This window comes from Thunnus maccoyii, chromosome 12 (genome assembly GCF_910596095.1).
Source record: "Thunnus maccoyii chromosome 12, fThuMac1.1, whole genome shotgun sequence".
Lineage (NCBI taxonomy): Eukaryota > Metazoa > Chordata > Actinopteri > Scombriformes > Scombridae > Thunnus > Thunnus maccoyii.
Genome location: NC_056544.1, coordinates 22035384 through 22057145, shown reverse-complemented (window position 1 = coordinate 22057145; position 21762 = coordinate 22035384). Strand labels below are relative to the sequence as shown.

At 39.6% G+C, this 21762-nt stretch overlaps 1 long non-coding RNA gene across 1 annotated transcript; it reads left to right on the top strand.

The window, feature by feature from the left end:
• The first annotated feature begins 12797 nt into the window (after positions 1 to 12797).
• Positions 12798 to 14890, top strand: LOC121909078. The gene is made up of 4 exons (XR_006099364.1): positions 12798 to 12902; positions 12999 to 13070; positions 13191 to 13297; positions 14008 to 14890. It is a non-coding gene; the product is annotated as an uncharacterized LOC121909078 (long non-coding RNA).
• The last annotated feature ends 6872 nt before the right edge of the window (positions 14891 to 21762 follow it).

The window sequence follows — 21762 nt, the reverse complement described above, 5'->3', positions numbered from 1 at the left end:
GGCTTCAAATCACCCAAAGCTGTGCGACACCATGAGATGGATGAGAGATTGTAATCCTTGAGAGGGATTCAGAGATTCATGAATATCTTAAAACAAAAAAACCCCACTCTCACTTTTTCCCGCTCTCTGGGAGGGGAGAGACCAATTTAAGAGCCTCCTTCTGATTGTTTGCTGGGTGTAACATTTGCGCAAACACGCATTCACTTGCACATTTGATAGCCTCCAACAAAAACATCTAATTTTAACAAGTACTCCGTGGCTGCAGGAACACTTAAAACAATCCGAACAGCCTTGCATGTGTCTCTTAGCAGCGTTTGCTGATAAATGCTTTGCAGCAGCATTTAGGGAGGCCAGCAGGTTGCTGGTTCAGTTCCCAGGCAGTTCATTTGTTTTAGCAAATATCCCACTGTCTTCAGACTTATCATTACAGTGGAGGAAACATTGTCATCTTGGAGTGACAAGAGATCACCAATCCCCTATACGTGCAGACTCCTAAATGACGGATTTTTGATTGCAGATTTTTGATATATGAGATAATATAATTGCACATTTTAAATTTTAGTCTATGTAAAATTTTTAGTCTATTTGAATTTTTTTGGTCTACATATATTGATGTTTCATTATAACAGCAAAATAATTGTTTTTAATGACAAATGTCATCATGAACCTCTAATAATGCTGAAAGGTCAATAAACTAATAAAAGTGACATGACAGATGTGCTACTATACATCCTAAGTGGTACAAGTAGTATGAGCAGTAGTAGTAGAAGCTTGTGGATCTGAACTCTGTAATAGGGCATTCTGTGTTAAATACATAATGAGTCATTTTTGTGTGGTTGTCAAGCCACCCAACTGGCCCATCTTACATGGGACTCTGCAGCCGTTTCTACGTATGAAATTAACATTAAATTCATTTTGGTCAGACAGAGCTCAGAATAAGAGTGTATAAGAGAGGCCTTGGCTGATGTCACCTGGCAACGTCTCTACACCTGGCCAAATAGTCTGCCCTCAACTCCCAAACACAGTCCAACACCTTTGTTTTACAGCAGTAGTTTCTGGCAGCTGCTGCTGACAGTTCATTGTTATCTGACTGTGTACTAGAGTGCTTGACAGCCAGGACAGCATCGTTTGGTCTGGAAGAAAAGGAAAACATGATGGCTGCTTGTCTTCCTGGAAGTGTTTTCTTCATGTCGACGCGTTCTGCGGGACTTTGTTTTGCATTATGAAAACTGAACTGAACTTGATCCTACTTGTGCAAACAATACTCCCCACCATGCCTCATTTGTGCCAGGTTCACACAATAAACACAAAGAAACACTGCTATTTGGCGCTCAGGATAGCTCTCATGTTCCAGTTTGGTGTCCAGGACACCTCTCAAACTTGCTGGCCCCTTTCTGGCAGAAACCTGAGTTTCCCCTCTCCTCCTTTGTTTTCCTCTTCACCTCCCCTCCAACTACCCTCCCTTCTTTTTGTGGCCTCTTTTTGCACCTGCCTGAGAAGCCGGTTGAGTAATTACCAGAGCCTTGTGTGCAGGTTGGTTACCCTTGATTGAATCATCTCAACAGATTGTTTTCTATGAGCAGCGCTAAGTAGCCAACCTGCAAAGACCAGACGTTGTTATAGACCACACAGTCCGCTGACACTTCCTTGTCCATGTTTGCCTAACTGGTTTTAGAACAATCCCTCCTTTACTCACGCATCTTTCCATTTATGTACCCCCAACAACAAGTGGAAAAAAACAACGCAGATAACATGAAGAAACATGCACATTGTTTATATCAACCTTGTAGTAGGTGTTCCAGCTGGCTGAAAAAAGTTCATGACTTATTCTAGACTCATGCAAATCCCTCAAACACACACCTGTAGTTGGTGATGAATGGCACAGCCCATAGTGTTTCTCTTAAGAATTTTTCTAATGTGTTGTGAAATCAGTTCCATATCCAACCTTTCACCTGCATTAGATGCAGAGTAAGCCTGCCAGGAAGAAAAGAAAAATCCAGAGTTTCCAGGGCTCTCTCACAACATACCACAACCTCACCATAGACTTCAATCACATATCTAAACCGACTGATTGGATTGCAGATTCTGTCAAAATCGCTATCACCTCTCCCCTTCTCTTTGTCTCTCTTTCTCTCTCTGTCTCTGGCCCTTTCTCTCTTCTTCACCCTCTCTCAGGGTTAGCTGTAACACTTGGAGGAGAGCTAGGAGAGCTTGCCTATGCGTTGGTGGTTTAAGTGCCTCTTTTCTTTTCAAGCAGGATCCCACACAGCGCCCTCATTTCCCTGCTAAATTTAAACCAGAGGCCATGTTAACAGTGTGATGTTATCGACCCTTATTCCAACCATATTTCTGTTGGGAAAGTGGCCTGAACCTGAGTGGGCAACTCTGTACCACAAAGCCTGCTCCATCACTATGTACTCACAGCAACCTCTAGGCTCATGTTTTTCATATACGCATCCATAAAAGTTGACAGAAAATGACATGATTGAGTTTGAAGGCATTAGCCACTGTCTGTGGTTCTATACATTTTCTGCACAAGTTTGCCTTCATTCAGCACTACTTTTCCAGGTTCATTTTGTTTGACCACTCATGCGTTTTTGTGTTGTGTGTGCATTTCAGCATGCAAGCTTGTGCAAACAAGTAATTTGCATTCACCTGCCTGCAAATTATACGACTCTGTTTCCACAAACGATGCTCAGCAATGATGTGTTTTCAGCTTGCGTTGGCATTTGAAATATAAATGGGGGATCATTTATAATTCTCCCATGGATTTAAGCAGAAAGCAAAAACAGTTGCGATAGAAAGCCATTACACCAAAGATGAGATAGGAACTCTTGCTAACCTTGATGTGTTTGCTGTTCTGTTGACATTCTGAGTGGAGTTGACGGTAAACAAATTAAGCAATTAGGCATGTCTCAAACTGTTATCCATGGAGTTAAGTAGCAGCTGTTTAGTGCCCCACTACGTCAGGAGGGCATGAGGCAGCAGTTTTTGATGCACCATGTGTCGCAACTGGGACCATAAGAGGCCTAGCTCATGCTTGAGTAAACTGGTGATAAAGACCCATCCACAGGGAGGAGGGCGGAGAAGTTGGGTGTTTTGTCTATTCATATGTCAACAGTCAGTGGAGGATGATGAACACCGTTTCTCCAGTGTACAATGAATCAGCAGTGTGTGAGGCTTTCTCCCATTGTTTGATTTTCTGTTATTTGCTCAAGTTTAGAGATATCTGCCTGTATGACTGAATAGTTTGAGAAAAATATCTAATTGTGATTTTTCTCACCAACATTGTGATTGGGATGTCCATTTCTAAATTAAATTCTACACACATTTTTGTGGTATACATGGTATTCACTAAGTACAATCCTAAGCTTATTCAGAAAATCAGACAAATTGATGCAATTACTTCTTGTTGAGGTCCTCCCTGGATTTATGGTTTAGTAATATTATATATAACTGCTTCAGCTAACATAAGCTTCACAGATTGAAAAGTCATATTGCCGTTTTAATGTGCAAAACCAACAAAATTCCATTCACCTCCATTGTATTCAAGAGACAACAGGAAACTCAGAAATAGATTTCTCTAAACCTGGGCAAAATTTTCATATATTATATTAAAACATGGTACCAAATAGCACCACCATGTGGTCAGTTATTGTGTGTTTTACGTTTTGGCTAACAACTCACGAACTGTTAGGCATGGCAAAACAATTTTTGCAGTGTGTTCCTGTGGATGAAACTGATTTGACGATGAAGGCCATGCCCATTTGCGCCTGGAAAAAATTTCCGCCATTTTGGATTTTTTGGTAAACATATTTTTTGCTTCTTTTGGCACATATTTCATCTAATCTTCACCAAAGTTGCTACACACCATATTTAGATGACCTGGAACAAAATTTAAAAGCTCATATTTGGGTATCACGTTGTGTGTCTGTAATTGGTTATCAATCTTTTGAAGGCGTGGCCTGATGCCCTTTTAACGAGCCATAACTCTTCAATGCTAAATTGGATTGCATTGGGAATGTTGTACATACAGCCAAACTGCGTAAGTGTGTAACATTTGATAAGATTCTACTCACAGAGGGTGCTAATATAAAATTATAACATGACATTTCTACAATTCTGTTGTCTTTAATCAAATGACACTTGGTACACAAGTTCTCCATGAGAATTTGCATGACATATTGACGCATGGCACCAATAGCCCCACCTTGTGGTCATTAGTGAAACACCACCATACTACTTATGAACTGCCATATTTCTTAAATGTAATATTCCATGGTAACCAAATTCAGTTTGTACAGATGGGGATACTGAACAAGTCTGTAGCATTTGATACAATTTCATCTGTAGGTGGTGCCACAAGATTTTTAAAAGAATTGCTGCTGGAGCAACAGCTAACAGCTTGCAGCTCTCACATGCATTTTCTTCAGAAAATGCAAATATTCTAGTGTTCAAATAAAATTGCTTGCCATCACCACCCTTACCCATTGTACTTCCTCAGTCCCCACCCACCCCCCTTCACTTTCCCTCATGAGTGTCACCAGTGTCATCGCTCCTGCCCCTTGTCAACCAGGCCACCCATCAGTGAACTCCTCTGCAGTAGAAGAACTGTAGAGCCAGTTGCTGGTTAACGCCAGCAGTTGTGTTCTGCATCAATGAGCTTTGATGTCACAGAGCTAGCATAGCGGCACTGGTAATAGGATTTCACCGTTTACAGGAATAATGAGTACGTTTACAGTCTCTCTTTATGGAAAGATCAAATGAATGAAAACTACAAAAAACAAAAATATTTAAAGCAATACTGTAAGTAAATGAAGATGAGAGTTGAACACAGGAATTTATACTTCAAATGTATGCATTTTAGGGCTTGTTTGTGGCAGTGGCCCCTAAACAGCAGTCAATTCATCTGCTAATTCATCTGCAGCTCTGAAAACTCAACATTTCCAATAGCAACAGCAGCACAATTGGCATGCTTGTATCTGATTAATACTAAACTGATTTTAAAACTTAAAACTGCAACTTTTGGTCAACTTACACAGTAGCTGATGATAATTGCGGCTTTTAACATCTGGTCAAGCTGTTTTATCTTTTGACTCAGAATTGCAGAATTGTGCCTGACCCTGACGAGTAAAGCCTTTCCTTGAGATACACACAAACACACACACAGCTCACACACACACATACATACAGACACATTTGAGTAGGGGGAGTGCACACGGTTGATTGGTAAAAAGATTACAGGGCTGTCAGGGCTGGCCAAGCTCTGGCACAGATTGACAGGCAAAGAGTGCTGGTGATTGGGGATTGGAAAGTGGAGGTGTGTGTGTGTGTGTGTGTGTGTGTGTGTGTGTGTGTGTGTGTGTGTGTGTGTGTGTGTGTGTGTGTGTGTGTGGGGGGGGTGTGGGGGGGGGGGAGATCTTGTTATACATGTCTTCTCCCACTTTGAGGCTTGACTGACTGTTGAATCACAGTCGCAGTGGGTGAAAAACTGAGCTGAGAGAAGACAGACTGGGGGAGAAAACGAGAGAGACAGCAAGAAAGAGCCAGTACATAAATAAACACAGACACAGATGTTTGTACATTGTGTACTCACAAGTGTGTTCCTCCATTTATTACCTAACTCCTTAGTTTGACCCCAAACTAAATGTCTTTCTTATGTCTTTCTGTTCCCTCTACTTTGGTTTTTATTACGATAGCAGTAAAAGCACACACACACAAGTAGTAACATAGCTGGTCTTATTAACCTAAGGATTCCTATGGGGATCTCTATTAGCTGAGGGCTCCTCTCACTGGAACAGTGTTTGTTCCAATCTACATGGCAGATGTTCTTAGTGATTAGCCATTAATTGGAGAATGCAGTGCCAATCTACTGGTGTTCGACCTTGGTTGGACCCGCTTGTATAGCACTCAAGTTTTGAATTCAGCCCAGCAAGCCTCACAGTGAAATATGTCTTTCTAAATGTTTTCAGTGTGTTATTAATGTGCTTGGCCCACTTTGATCAGCGTGTATGTGCTTCAGTTACTCAGTCTTAACACAGGCTTTATTTTTCTTGGCAGGTGGTACTACATCGTGGTGGTGCCGGTGTCCCAGTCAACGCGCCGGTGAAAGAATCCAGACGAGATGGACCTGGATGAGGTGAGTGCCAGCCGGTGGCTGATTGGCTAATGTGCCAGATCAGAGGCCACCAATAGCCTCTCCTGTTCCAACAGGGTAGGAAGTCACTGGTTGTAGCTAATTAGCTCTACCCTCCTGGGCACAGGGAGGGGAGGTGCAGGGTAGAGATTTCAAACAATGACTCACTCTTGCAGGTGGGGAGTATCCTGATTGGATGACAATTCTGCAGATGGTTCCCATCTGCTGAATCCAGTGAACAGAGAATAATCTTAATGGTATATAACCATTGATGTAGATGTTAAGCAACTTATTTTTTTACTTTTCAAAACAGAAGTTACAAATTACTAGGGATGTCACAATTTTGATTCTAAATCGAAAATCGATCGAAATGGGTGTTCAATTTTGACTTTTGAAATCAAAAGCAGGATCGGTGATTGTCCAGAGAAAAAAAACAAAACAAAAAACAACATTTCAAAGATGACACAGTGTAGCTTACAAGTAATCTGCAGCTGCATTACTTTACGAGACACCATGGCCACTGCTGGAGTCAGAGATGATGGAGAAACAACAGAAATGGAAAATCCTTCTGCTTACCTGAAGTCACCAGTGTGGCAACATTTTGCCTTCCCCATAAGTTGTGAACGTGTCATTGACAGGAAAACTACAGTTTGTTATGCTACACACTTCTGTAAAGTTGGAAATATATTGACAGATTTGAACTTCCGGATCAATAACTCATAGGCGAAACGTTAAAACACAAACAGTGCCTTTCCTACCGCAGTAAGGTAAACAACAAGCTCTCTGTAGAAATAACAGAAGAGACCAAGAGAGGGAAAGAGATGGAGCTCCCTGAGTGATTAAACACAGACCAGGCCATTGTTTCCTCCCTCCAACATAATGATTTAATGAAGCTACATCTGGAGCAGCACATGAGACATCACGGACAGAAAACAAAATGCTGCTGAAGACAATGCTGCTGTGCTGTATGCTCCTGCTCACTCATTAACCAGGTTGGCATTCATGCTGAGATTGTGTGCTGGAGCAAGCGCTAATTGCTCACTTTGTAGCTTGGCTGCATTGTTTGCAAAGTTATATCACTGAGCAAAAAAAAAAAATCAGATGCTCCATCCACTATTTGATACAAGTGAGTCTTAAAAAAGTAAGAGTTTATGCAATTTAAGTCTCTGACAAAACAACATACCTCCTGAACAATTTAAAGGAAGTTAGAAATTTTGGGAAATATTTGCTTTTCTTGCCAAGACTTAGATGAGAAGATTCATACTATTTCCACATGTGTCCATTAAATATGAAGCTGGATCCTGCAGCCAGCTTGCTTAGTTTAGCATAAAGAAGAATAAAAACAGGAAACAGCCAGCCTGGCTCTGACCAAAGGTATTACTGGCACCTCTAAAGATCACTAATTAACATGTTGTATTGTGTTTGTGAAATCACACTGTTTGACTGCCTGGAGTCACTGCACCCAGCCAAGAAATAGTTTATTTTTTAAACAATGAGGTTTTTGTATGAATTAAACAAGATATAACATGTTAATTAGTAAGCTTGATAACAATTTTCATAACACCTGTGGTCCTCCATATTACAGGTGCTGGTAGGTGGATTTTGTTACCTTCGGACAGAGACAGGCTAGCTGTTTTCAGCTGTTTAACCAAATGGTTTATGCTTGACAAGGTCAAATGGGGAAAGTCTGTGAGCAGCTGCCTAAAAGTTATGCTGCAGAGTTTCAATTGGATTCAAGTCTGGGCTTTGGCTAGACCACTCAAGGACGTTCACATTATTCGTAGTAGGGATAGTGTGAGATGGGTGATGAGCTCTGCTCTACCAAGTTTCTGTCAGTGTCAGTGTTTTGCATTGCAGAAGTGTTCAATTTTAAGTTCTTTATGGTCACTTCCGTAGTACACACTCGGCATACATGGCAGCAAAATATCGTTTTCCACAGTGCAACATATATGACAGATGAGACACCACTAAAAGTCACTGAAAAGAAACACATATACAATCACTAAAAACAGATGTACACTGGTCAGCCATATATAGTCATGTCTTGTGTCGGTACTGCTGAATATGTTTGAGTGCAATCCAGCATACTGTGCTGAACATGTTTGTGGTGTTTCCAATTTACAAGGGCCATGTAGGGATGATAATAAATACAGTAATTTAGGAAATATACACAGTGATTGCAGGACACAGAATAAAGAATATGGTCCAAAAATATAGTCCAAAATAGTGCAAAATCAATCCCAAAGAAAGTGGCTGGTGCAGTCCAACATATGTGTGTGCATGTTGAGCTTTGTTTGATGGGTTCAGTTCAGTTCGGTGATTGGTGATTACTGTCACTGTTACACATAGTCTGGCAGACCTGGCATGGATGCTCTGGAGGAGAGAAGGAGATGGGAGGGGTCATCTCCTATGTTGGAGGCACACCGGGCATGCACCAACAACAAACAGATTATTGACACGGACCAATAGCCACTTCCTTTTCATAAAAATCTTTATTGAAAATTAGTTATTATTGTGTTGACACCTGGCCAGAAAGAATCCACTCCGTTGCACCTGATCTCTTGTACATTGTGTAAAATATGATGAGTTACTTTTTCTGTAGCCAACACTGAACCCCATAAGATGTCACCACAAAACGTGCCAAGGAGGTTCCCCTCATCCTCAGATATGCCATTGTGGATCTTGATGAAATCGTAAGCACAGTTGGCATGGTACTCCAGCTCAAAGTGGTAAAAAGTGAGGAGGACAGATGAGCCCTCTGCCACCACAATTAGCCAGGAACAGTCAATGTTGTAGGGATACAGGCCTGGGAAGTTTGCACTGGAGATATTGCCAGATGGAGCAGAGAGGATACCTCCACATTTGACTCATTATCATTACAACAGTTATATGTTTCATTACAGCTCAAAGAAAGACGATACTGAGTAAAGTAGATGGATCTTTCCTTGCTTACTTATTTTACTATTTTGGTGCAACCAGATACAACCTCTGACAGTGTATTACAGGCTGAAATTGAACAATTGTGGCCCAACTTTCAATGTACACACATTACCTGCAAGATAAAAAGTTCCCATCAAATTTAAGCTTTTCTCCTTCAAGATAACAAATAGCAACTTATTTTTTTTCAACAAGCAGTAGTAAATGAATCAGTAAAGCCTCCCTGAGACTCATGTTGTTATTGTTGATTCAGCTTTTGTCACGCCTCAGCTACAGTAACAGCAGAGACAGGCAACGGCACTGTCACAGCGTGCAGCCTTGAGACATCAGCAGTGGTGCCTGTAGAGGTAATAGGACTTTGAAAAATTCATCCACAGCCTGAATGAGGAACCTGATATGCTTTGCACTCTTCGCTAAATTTTAATGACTGATATTGAGTGAGTTGGATATCATTGTTTGGAGAGATGGTCACACACACTGAGCACCAGCTCCAAGTGGAGTTGATAAAAGAGACAAGAAGAAAGAGAGAAGAATGATCACATTTGTCACTAATATAAATGGCTTCATTACAGCGATGTGAGGGAGAGAACTACTGATGTCATGGAGTAAAGGGCACTAAGTAGACATTGCTGGTTTTGTGTAAAAGCAGCTTAAGCACAAGTCAAAGACTTCTGCGTTTTATCTTTATATGGAAATGTACATTAATGAAGAAATGCCCAGGTGTGTGAGGACTAAAAACAGACAAATATCTCACTTCATTGGATGGTAGCATCAAATGCTTGAGTGGGAATTTGGCTCAGGCAATAAATCTTAGAGGTACAGTATATTATTGAGCATAAAAAGTTCATTCTTTACCCTAAAAATAGTAGTTTGACAAAAAAAAACAATTTTTGCTCAGATCAAGATTGTGAGATATGGTTAAAAGCTAGTAAATGTACCATGAGTTAAGATAAAGTTAAATTTCACATATATGATATTATTTTATATAATAACGCACTTATTTACTATATTATTCATTCCTTATTTCAATTCCAAACGTTTCATTACAAACTACTTGAACAGACAGACAGCAAGAGTCACTACGTTATATGTCCTAAGTAAGGTCATCTCATCCAAAGATGCAACCTTTTTAATGTAAATTCTGTTTACACTCTAGTGTCTGTCACGGAGAAGAATGCTGCAGTGGAACTGTGATAGAGATTTTGTTGTATTTGCCAAATGCCAATCATATCCCATGACTCATTCCTCCTAGTTTGGCAGTCTTTTAACAGAATAGTCAAGTCAAGTTAATTTTATTTATATAGCCTAATAACAAATTTGCCTCAGGGGGCTTTACAATCTGTACAGCAATACAACATCCTCTGTCCTTAGATCCTCAATACGAATAAGGAAAATCTCCCTAAAACCTTTAATGAGGACAAAAAGGGAAGAAACTTTGGGAAGAGCAACGGAGGAGGGGTCCCTCTCCCAGGACAGACAGATGTGCAATAGATGTTGTGTGTATAGAACAGAACACAAATTACAGAATACAGTATTGAACAGGATAACAAAATTATAATGGATTTATAATATATATGATGAATGTGATGAAGAGGATGCCAAGCAGCTTCCAGGTGCCACCAGAACAGAAGAGGACCTGAGCCATGCAAACTCCATTAACATGGAGACCTGGCAGGAGAACACATGTACACAGGGGAGACTCACATCACACTATTCATATACACGGGAGAAAAGACAAGAACACACAGGAGAGAGAGAAGGATAATACTGATAATTTCTATGTTTGTGTTCAGACCTTTAGTTTAGTTCCTGTTTTATTTTGAAATGTCTTCTTCTTGTGTTTTGTTACCTTTACTTCCTGTGTTTTCCTTTGTTGATTGCCTTGTGTTTCACCTGTGTCTTGTTTCACTCACCTGTGTTTAGTTAGTAATCAGTCCCTGTGTATTTAAAACGCAGTGTTTCTCTTGTTCAGTTTCCAGATTGTCTTTGTTGTACATTTTGCAAGTAAGACTTCTAGCCATTCCTTGTTGTTTCCCTCATGTTATCTCAGTGTTCCTAATGTATTTGTTCTTAGTTTCCCAGTGAGCTCTTGTGTACGACCTGTGGACTTTTTCTGTAATCTTTGCCTTATGCCTCTTCCTCATTTGTTTGCCAGGCGGACTGACACTCTGGTTCTGACCTTAGTAGTCTATGGATTTTTGCCCCTGCCTCTTCCTCATCTGACTGTTAAGATAATTAAATAAAATTAAATAAAGAATATTATTATGCACACATCCCTGGCTCCCTGTGTAGTCCTTCTTCTGAGTCATTTACCAGTGTACAAACGTGACAGTGTTACTGTTATCAAACTGGTGTCAGTGTCTAGCAGGGCCAACAACCAGCACCTCAGTTTTGTCCAAATTTAGAAACAGGAAATGTAATTGGTTGGTAGTCAATCTATTGATTTTTTTTTTGATTTGATTAATCTAACAATTATTTTGAGTATTCTATCAGTTATTTTCTGATTAGTCAATTAATCCATTGGTTAACTTACCAATAAATAATAACCATAACTTCTACCATTAATCTTTCAACCTTTTATTCAGCATTTTCTCATAAAAATAGTTATTTTAGAAATGAAAATGTCCCAACATGTGGGGCATGCAAGCAGTGACATCCTTTTTATGGAAAAAAATTTACAAAAAAAAAAAAAAAGCTTACAAATGAAGCCAATGCCGAAGTCCCTTAAAGTGCAATACCACTCACGGTCACAAGATGCTGGATCCAAAAAATCCTTGGCTCCAACAGATTCCCATTCAAAAAGCATCAGCTTCTCTCATGGTCTCAATTTCAAACTCTAATAAGTATGCTGGTGGTCAATTGGAAATCATTGCTCCCATAATAAGATATAAAGATGAAAAGTAGCTTCGATGTGGGTGCCGTGTGGGTGTTGATTGACAGCTGTGATTGACAGTTTGCTCCCTGGCTCTGGGACTCGCACTGAGTCGGACTATTGACATAATATTGCTGTAAGTTTAATGTTATTTGATAATGATACCTTCTGTGTCAGTTAGCTAATGTTAGCACAAATCTGCACCACTTGGTGTTCCCAGTAAGTTAGAGTTAGCTTGAGTCAGATGTAGCGGAGTGTGTTTCCAGGCTCCTTATTTGGAAGGACCTGGCTCCAAATGGAAAAGATGGCTCTGACCATAAGCAGCAACTCTGGGCTTCAAACCAAGTGGGTCAATCTGCAGACTCACAGTATCTACACAACACACCCACTTTACTATATGACACACTCACTTGGTTAGGTATGGCCATGAGCAGTGGGATGGTTAGGGGTGTGTGTCGTGTAGCATGCTGTTATGGTGACAACAGAGCCAAGTGAGACATTTACATTTCTGTCAACAGCATGTGAATGACGATGCTGCTCCTAAAACTGTATGACTTCTTTTAAATTAAAAATCACAGCTTATGAGAGATGTACCTCTGTCAACAAAAAAAAGCCAAAGTAGCCTAATGAACCTTTTTAACATTGAAGTTGATTATTTAAGAGTCAGCTAGAGCTGTTTTGACACTTGACAATCTTGCAGGAGGAACATGTCAAATCAGATAAAAAACTTAATTTTCATGACAAATATATCCCTCTTACACTTTTATTTTCCTTACTCCTATTCACCTTTGATTATAATCTATAACTTTATGACTTATCCAGGTTTTCATGGGGTTTAAGAACCCAGGTCATGTTGAAATCCTGATACTTGTTTTATCATGTGTCAAAGGTAACAAAGCTTGTGAAAAGATTTGTGACTTGATGTGGAAAGATTGTCTGCAGAAAGATGTTTCAAAGGTCAGTCCCTACTACTAGACTTCATTTACTGAGGGATTTCTCTGCCTGCTCCTTAGGTTCACCCCAAAGAACATTGTGTTCCCTCTCTCTCTAAAGGAATGCTGTCCAGGCTGGTTACTTCATGGTCTGTACTCATTTAGTGAGAATGTTTCCAGCTTAATATAAACCGTAAGTCTTTTTTTCACCCATTAAAGTTCAAAATTTGGCATAATGGTTAACCTTCTTACTTCTTACTTCGGATATCTGCATGTATTGTAGGCCTAGTAATAGTCCCTTTTTTATATTTAGATTGCTTTTAGCGTGCATGCACTACAATGAGAATGCAGACCACGGGGAAGCTTGGACCACAAATGGAGAGGCCAAGGTGAAGGTCTGATACCCCAAGTACAGGAAGGGTGTGTACTCCATCACCTTTGTAAAGAAAAATCCCACATGTGGCAAGTTCCAATTTTAAGTACATCTGCCAAGGAGGTAATTCAGTCATTTTTGTTTACTTATAAACTAAACGGGTTTCAACATGACATGGACTGATAAGGTTTGTATTATTTCCATTCATAGCTTTGTCAGGCAAATTCCTGTCACTTGCAGAAGTTGTTAATATTCTTAGCATTGCTTCACGGAAATAGAAAGATACAATAATATGACAAAATTATTGGTGAAACACAACACATTCTAAAGAGCAAAACATTTTTAATGTAGTAACAAATCGATAAAATAATAAAAGCACACAAAGAAGGTCACATTTATTTATAAAACCAATTTTCAAAACCAATAATGCAAAATTATACAGGACTTCATGCAACAGTCACTCCTACTTGTCCATACCAGTTATGCCATACTGCCATCTGCTGGGGGGGAAAGTCTGGTGGTATCTAGACCTCAGGAGCACAGGTGCCCCCATGGGGGAGTGAGACTGAAAAAAAAAAAAGTTTATTCATTTTTTCATGTTTATCAAACATCCAATTAAAAGTATTGGAAAATGTATTTGTAAGACTAAACCTTACATAGAAAGACACAGAATCACATCTGAGAATAGTATGCAAACAATCTGATGCCTTAACTTGTACAGCAAGTTTTCTGTTCTGTGTGTCTTCTTTTGCCTTAGACTATGTGGACACTTCATAATGGCTCCTGGAGGAGTGGCTGTCAATCCAAGTCCCTATCAGGAGGAGAGAGAGTGCGTTCAAATGCCAGAGGCCCTTTGTGCAGATTTTGAGAGGCCTGATCTTCAGGGAGCACTGGCATGTCTCTGGCCATGGTTTGCATCTGAATAATCATTGTAAAACATTGTGAATAAATAATCATTGTAAATACATAATCACTGTAAATGGACAAACATAAGAACCCTATATAAAGTTAATTTTTAATGTTGCTTCCAATTACATAAAATAATTAACTATAAAATCAGAGTCAGATTTATATTTTTTTTTTAAAAAGCTACTGAGCTCTTAAAGGGGGGAACCTGAAGCTAACATAGACTCCTGAATCTTCAGGAAAGGCTCTCCAGATCTTGGTTACCACACAGGATGGAATAACCACCCTCACCTCTTCCCAGATAACCCCAACACTAACGCATAATGGTCCGGTAAGCTGTGTGCCAATACTACAGTCTTTTTTTATTTAAATGATTTACTGGGCTTGGAATGATATGCTTATCTTACAATACAATTTGACATGCAATAAGAGATGTCTGATTTGATAAAACGAGGATATAATTTAACAACTGTAAATTACAGCAAAAATATGACTTCATGCTGACACCACAAGTCTAACAATGGCATTGACTTGATAGTTAGAAATGTCATTAAAAAATGTGATTATATAATGTCAAGGAACAGCTTGTGAAATTGCGATGAGTGAGCCGTCTCAACTGATTTCAACAGCATGGCAAAATGTATCTAATATCACATTTAATATTTCTCCCCCACAATGTATATTATTACACTTTGTTAGCATTGCATTGTATTAAATTTTGATCTTGTTCCTTCCTAATAAACTGCTATTAACAAGAAATCCTTAGGCCTCTTCTTCTTCTTGAGATTCTGCAACTGCACCATAATATTGCAGCATTGGGATATCCTCCAGCTGAAGGACCCAGGGGTTGAGGCACAGAGCTTCAAAGCCAGGGTGCTCTGTGACACATGCTGGGAGTGGATCACACTTATCCAGTACTTGTTTGAGAACAGAAATACCAGTCATGTCAAGTCAATTTTATTTACATAGCGTCAAATCACAAAAGAAGTTATCTCAGGGAACTTTTGACATAGAGCAGGTCTAGACCATTTAATTTACACAGACCCAACATTCTCCCTTGAGCAATCACTTGGCGACAGCAGTACGGAAAATAATAATGGCGGTAGCAGTGGGCAAAAATGACTACTAGCGATCAGCGTCAAGCTGGGCAGCAGTCAGTCCGCAGTCGAAGGTCACCTGTGAGACAAGAAAGATGCCAAGTTAGTAACACGCATTAATGGTACATGAATGCGTACAGATGGAGAGACGGAGGAGGAGAGAGGAGCTCATTGCATCATGGGAAATCCCTTGGCAGTCTAGGTCTATAGCTGCATAACTAGGAGCTAGTCCAAGGCAAGGCTGAGCCAGCCCTAAGCTTTATGAAAAAGGAAAGTTTTAAGCCTACTCTTTAATGGCTTCTGCCTCCTGTAACTGTAACTGTAACTGGAAGATGGTTCCACAGGAGAGGAGTCTGATAGCTGGAGGCTCTGCCTCCCGTTCTACTTTTGGAGATTCTAGAAACCACAGGTAAGCCTGCATTCTGGGAACGCTGTTTTCTAGTCGGGTAATAGGGTACTATGAGCTCTTTAGATATTTAAGATATGATGGTGCCTGACCATTAAGGGCTTTGTAGGTGAGGAGAAGGATTTTAAAATCTATTCTGCATTTTACAGGGAGCCAGTGCAGAGAAGCTAAAATGGGAGAAATATGATCTTGTTTTCTAGTTTTTGTCAGCACATGTGGAGCTGCATTCTGGACTAGCTGGAAAGTTTTTAGAGTCTTGTTTGGGCAGCCTGATTATGAGGAATTGGATCGGATAGTGCTTGACCACATGAAAGTAAATGCACCCAAGATCCATTGCGGACAGATCATGATCCGATTGGCCAAACCACCTCTTGAGGTGGTCAGGGACACATTGGAACCACATTGAACACAAGTGTGAATGCAATTGCATTGTCAATTCACATACACAACTACATGGGTGGAAATATGATATTGTGTGTGACTGTTCCAAACCAGCGAGGTAGCAGCCATTAGCCAGTTAGTGAGCTGAGCTGCGAGCAAGAAAGCAGCATGAAAGCTATGGATATTTAAGACACTTGTGGATGGAGTCAAGAGTCCCTCATAACAGCACAGCTTCATGGATAGTTACCATCTTTTATGTTGTGTGGAGGATGGAGGATGTGACGTTTGGTTGTTTGAACTGGACAGTGCAATTGGATCTCAGTCAGATCTCAATGTGGACACTGGAGACATATAAATACTGGGTGTACATGTAATCAGGTCAAATCATATCTAGATACAATATGGATATGAGATACATTTTAATGTAAGGTGTAAAGGCACTGTAAGGTTTTTAGGGCCAAGCACAATAACTTCAGTTTTGTATGAGTTTAGTAGCAGAAAATTGCAGGTCATCCAGATATTTATGACCTTAAGGCATGCTTGAAGTTTAATTAACTGACCGGATTCATCTGGCTTAATGCAAGCTTAATGCAGTTGCTTTAATGCAGTTTTAATGTTCCAGTCTCTGTAATAGGATGTGATGGTCAATGGTGTCAAATGCAGCACTAAGATCTAACAAGTCAAGTGCAGAGCGAAGTCCTTTGTCCGATGCAATTAGGAGGTCATTTGTAACTTTCACTAGTGCTGTCTCTTTGCTATGGTGCACTCTAAATCCTGACTGAAAATCCTCAGATAAACAATTGTTATTTAGAAAGTGACACAGCTGATTGGCGACTGCTTTCTCAAGTATCTTAGAGAGAAAGGGAAGGTTAGATACAGGTCTATAGTTGGCTAAAACACTTGGATCAAGAATAGGCTTTTTTAATTACAGCTACTTTAATGGACTGCAGTTCATAATCGGTCACTAAAGACAGATTGATCATATGTAGTAAAGAAGTGCAAACTAAGGGTAAAACTTCCTTAAGCAGCTTAGTTGGGATGGGGTTGAAGAGACAGGTTGATGGTTGGATGAAGAAGTCATTTAAGTTAGTTCAGGAAGGTTGATTGGAGAGAAACAGTCTAAATATATATCAGGTTGTACAGCTGTTTCTAGGGTACCTGTGTTTGAGGATAAATCGGAGCCACTTGAAGGCAGGAGGTGATTTTTTTTCTCTAATAGTAAGAATTTTATCATTAAAGAAGCTCATTAAGTCATTACTACTAAGAGCAATAGGAATACACGGATCAATAGAGTTATGACTCTTTGTCAGTCAGTGCTAAAGGAACCTACGGCTGTTTTTATTTTCCTGTTTTATTTTCCTATTAATGATGAGTAATAGGCAGCTCTGGCATTACAGAGGGCCTTCCTATAGGTTTTAAGACTATCTTGCCAGACTAAGCGAGATTCTTCCAATTTTGGTGGAACGCCATATCCTTTCAAATTTTTGCGTTAATTTGCAGGTTTGGGAGTTTGGGAGTTATACCATGGAGCTAACCTCTTTTGTTTTATCATCTTATTATCTTATAATTTATTATAAGATTTATTATAAAGGCGTGATGAAGTCGAGTGTCATTCACAGTGAGCCTGCGGCACTAACAACAGATGATCAATTTTGGAAGGCGTTAGCATAAGAGTCCTCTGTTGTATTGAGACATAGCATTGAATTCAATGCTGATGGAATCACTTCCTTAAATTTAGCTACAGTACTATCAGACAGACATCTAGTGAAGACAGTTTTGTCTAATGGCATGTAGTCCAGTAAGAGGAATTCAAAAGTTATTAAGTAATGGTCTGATAAAATTGGGTTTAGTGGAAAAACTATTAAATGTTCAATTTCAATGCCATATGCCAAAACGAGGTTGCGAGTGTTTTTAAAAGTAGGTTAAAAGTATTTTACATTTCGAGAGAAGCCAATTGAGTCTAATAATGAGATAAACATACTAAGGACTAAACTTGATAAAAACTCAGGCCAGGAGGACGGTACACTATAACAAATAGAATTGGCTGTAAAGTTTTCCAGGTTGGGTGTGAAAGACTAAGAGCAAGGCTTTCGATTGAGTTATAATTAAGTTTAGGACTAGGGTTGATTAATAAGCTTGAGTTGAAAATGGCTGCAACTCCACCTCCTTGGCTGGTGTCTCAAGGAATGTGAGTATTAAAATGACTTGGGGGAGTGGATTCATTTAAGCTAATATATTCTTCATGACACAGCCAGGTTTCAGTAAGACAAAATAAATCAAGAGTCATGGACAGCTTTTCTGTGTTTTTTGCCCTTAAAGTCGCCTCGTAACCCTCACCCTAACCATAACCATTAGACTTGGAAGCAGTGCTGCCTTACTGTCAACATTGGGGGCAGAAAAAAACGTAAAGCGTCATGGACATGCAACACGTGTAAGTAACACAATAGCTAACTATTATAGCTATTCCCATCATATATCAACATTCAGAAAAGAGCAGTCACATAATAGCTTCATCTAATAAACAGTGACTCCCACTCCGATCACTACAAAGCCCTGCAATGCCAAAAAAGAGAGAAAAGAGTCCCCTCACTCAGCTGATCCTGATGATTAGTTCATTTTCTAACCCTGTTTGCCTCAGGACCAGTCTGAGAAGAAATCAGTGAGTCAATCAATTATAACGCAAGAGAAACTTCATAACCAACCGGAACACACAAACACAAGCACAAAACAAATTGCAGTGCTATCTGGCCCTAAAAAGACAGTACATTTGGCAGATTACCTGACCACAGTGACTGACACTAAACAAAGAACTACCTTGACAAAGTACCGACTCAATGAGCACAGTCTGGCCATCGAGACAGGCCGATACAAAAAATCATGGCTTCCCAAAGAGGAGCAGTTCTGCCAGCTGTGCAAGGAAGACAGAGTCGAGACAGAGCTGTTCTTTCTAAAAGAACGCACACAACTCCAGCCAGTCCGAAATATAATAAAATATTAATAATAATAAAATATTTCCCCAAATGCAAATACAAACATCTTCAATTTGACCACATACCCAACTTAAACAAAATACCAATCCTGTTGGTAGAGCACATAGAGAGCTGCAGTCCAGCGGCAGTAATAAGTGTACTGGTGGTCATTTTGGAAGTTATTGCTCCGTTAATAAGATTTGAAGATTTACAGTAGCTTTGATGTCTGCCGTGTGGGTGTTAACTGACAGCTGTGATCGACAGTGGGGTCACCTGCTGCTCTCCCCAGCTCCGGGAGTAGCACTGAGTTGGACTATTGTCGCAATATTTCGGCAAACACCGTTTGATAACGGGTGTGCAATACTCTGTATAGTAAGTTGGCATTAGCTTTGGTCCAAGGTAGTGGGGCGTGTTTCCAGAGCGTGAAAGGCAACACCCTGCACTCCTTATTTGGAAGGTCCTGGCTCTGACCGTTAGCACCAACTCTGGGTTTCAAACCAGCTCCAATGCAAACCAATGGGTGACATCACACCTTGTTAAATCCATTTTTATGTACAATCTCTGATCCTGACTCAATGGAGTGTGTAACAGACAGGAAGATAAAGTACTCTTAGTAAAAGCCTATTCTGCAAATAAATGTTTGCTATTCCAGCAGTGCTGTGAAGGCCGAGCTTTTAGAGTGAATATCTAATGAGTTGAGTGAGCAAAGCTACTACCTAAAGAGACCTGCTAGATGGTGCTGTTGCACTATGAAAACTCAGTGAAAATCACCACTGGCTTTTAAAAAGTCATGCCGAGCTCTAAGCTGAAATAAATAAGAATGTGATTAAAATCAGTCAAGTGTTTTTCACACAGCGTTTCCTGAAACTAAAATGAACCACCTTGCCTTCGAATTTTAATTCTGTCCTCTCTGAAAGCTTGTCATTGTTCAAGGATGTGGGTACTGGGCAGTGCTGAAATGTGTTTCAGAAAGATATCGTTGGTTCAGAGCAATTAAATCACCTATTAGCGAGTAAATACTGAAAAAACAAATAAGGTTGGAAACTACTGGAAAATTCCAGCTGAATAAAGGGGAACCTCAGTCGAACAAATAGCAGCCTTTTGACCTGGGATATCTCTTTGAACTTAATTGAATTATATTGGTCCAAGAATACATAAAATGAGTGGTTATATTCAGAAGTATAAATAATCCATTATTAAAACCCTGAATCAGAAGTGGATGAGATTCAGCTGGTTGGCAGGAGAGAGGAATGTCTATATGAGTGTGCTGGGTCCTACTGTGTGTGTTGTTGTGGGTGGGGGCATTTGACAGCTATGGCATCTGGCATCTTTTGATCAAAATAACAAGAAGGCTGATGATGATAATGTGAAAAAAAATGTTTTGTAAGCAGATTACGTTTTATTTAAAAATTTCCAAATACACACAAATATCAGCGTCAAGACAGATTAGATTCTGCTAAGGGTACGTATGGACTGTTGGTAACTGCCTCTGATGAATGTTCTCTACAGTTCCTGACAGTCAGGGGTAAATAAGATGAATATATAAGCATATATGTCAAAGGACAATAAAAAGTTAATGTTTCTGACACAGCCTGCAGCTTGGCAGAACGTCCCCATGTCATTTCCTAGTATATCTGTGTCATGGTTTGCATGATTTGTTTTTTTAATATTTTTCAATGCATTGTATATTTCAGCAGAAGGAGCCTAAGATTAAACCTTGAATCAGCTCATGTTATAAGTTGAGCAGACGGACATTATAACCCAGAGTGTCATCAATAATTTTTTCAGCAGTTTTTGAGTGTAAAATGCACTAAAAGCTCATTACCTAACAGAGCTTTACTTCATGACATTTAAAGTTAACATTAATCAAAGTTATATAGCAATGATGGCAATCTTGGTGCAGTTATGGAGCCACTAATCTGAATGAGTATAGAGGAAACATTGCTACAACCTTGTGCCATGTATTCCAAGCCGGTGCTCACTTGCAGCCAGAAATTTAGTTTTTTCTCCCTTGCAGTGTTTTGTTAACATTTTCTCTTTCCACTTTGTTACATTTCCACCTTCTTTCTCTATCAAGGACAATATTGATATGTCATTGCTCTGCCAATTCAGGGAGCTCACAGATCGGATTATGGACCATAATGAGCTAAGCCTCCCTCTATTTATGAGGGCAATGAAAGCTATTATTCAGGTTAACAGAAAGGAGAAAGGACCAACTTTCCTTGGCTACTGCTACTTCTACTACCCTCACTTAGTATTTGCTATGTTAATGGTTGGTTTTCTTATACACATTTAATTGTACATTGAGTGAAGATGAACCAAAAGTATCACAGAAAATGACCACAGAAACAATGTAAAACTGTAAAGTCAGAGCTCAGAGGCTGAGCTCAGAGATTTAGTTGTTTTGATTTTAACTTGTTTTTCCTCTAAAAGCTTTGAACTGTAAAAAATAATCTTTCCTATAAAACATACTGGATATAAAACTAATTGGTTGTCATAGCTGCAAAGCTAAATTGTACCAAAGATTGGTGTTTGGAAATATTCACTTAAAAATCATTACAACTGCTACAAATATGCACAACTAACATCCACATGTGAGGCATGAATTTCATTGAACCTACAGCACAGTACAATACAATAAATCTGCAATAAAATTAATATACAGTACATCTATGCAAAATCATTTTTCCAACTGATGACCTCGATGGTATGGAGCCCCAAATGCTGACAAGAAAAGATTATCAGTTGAATCA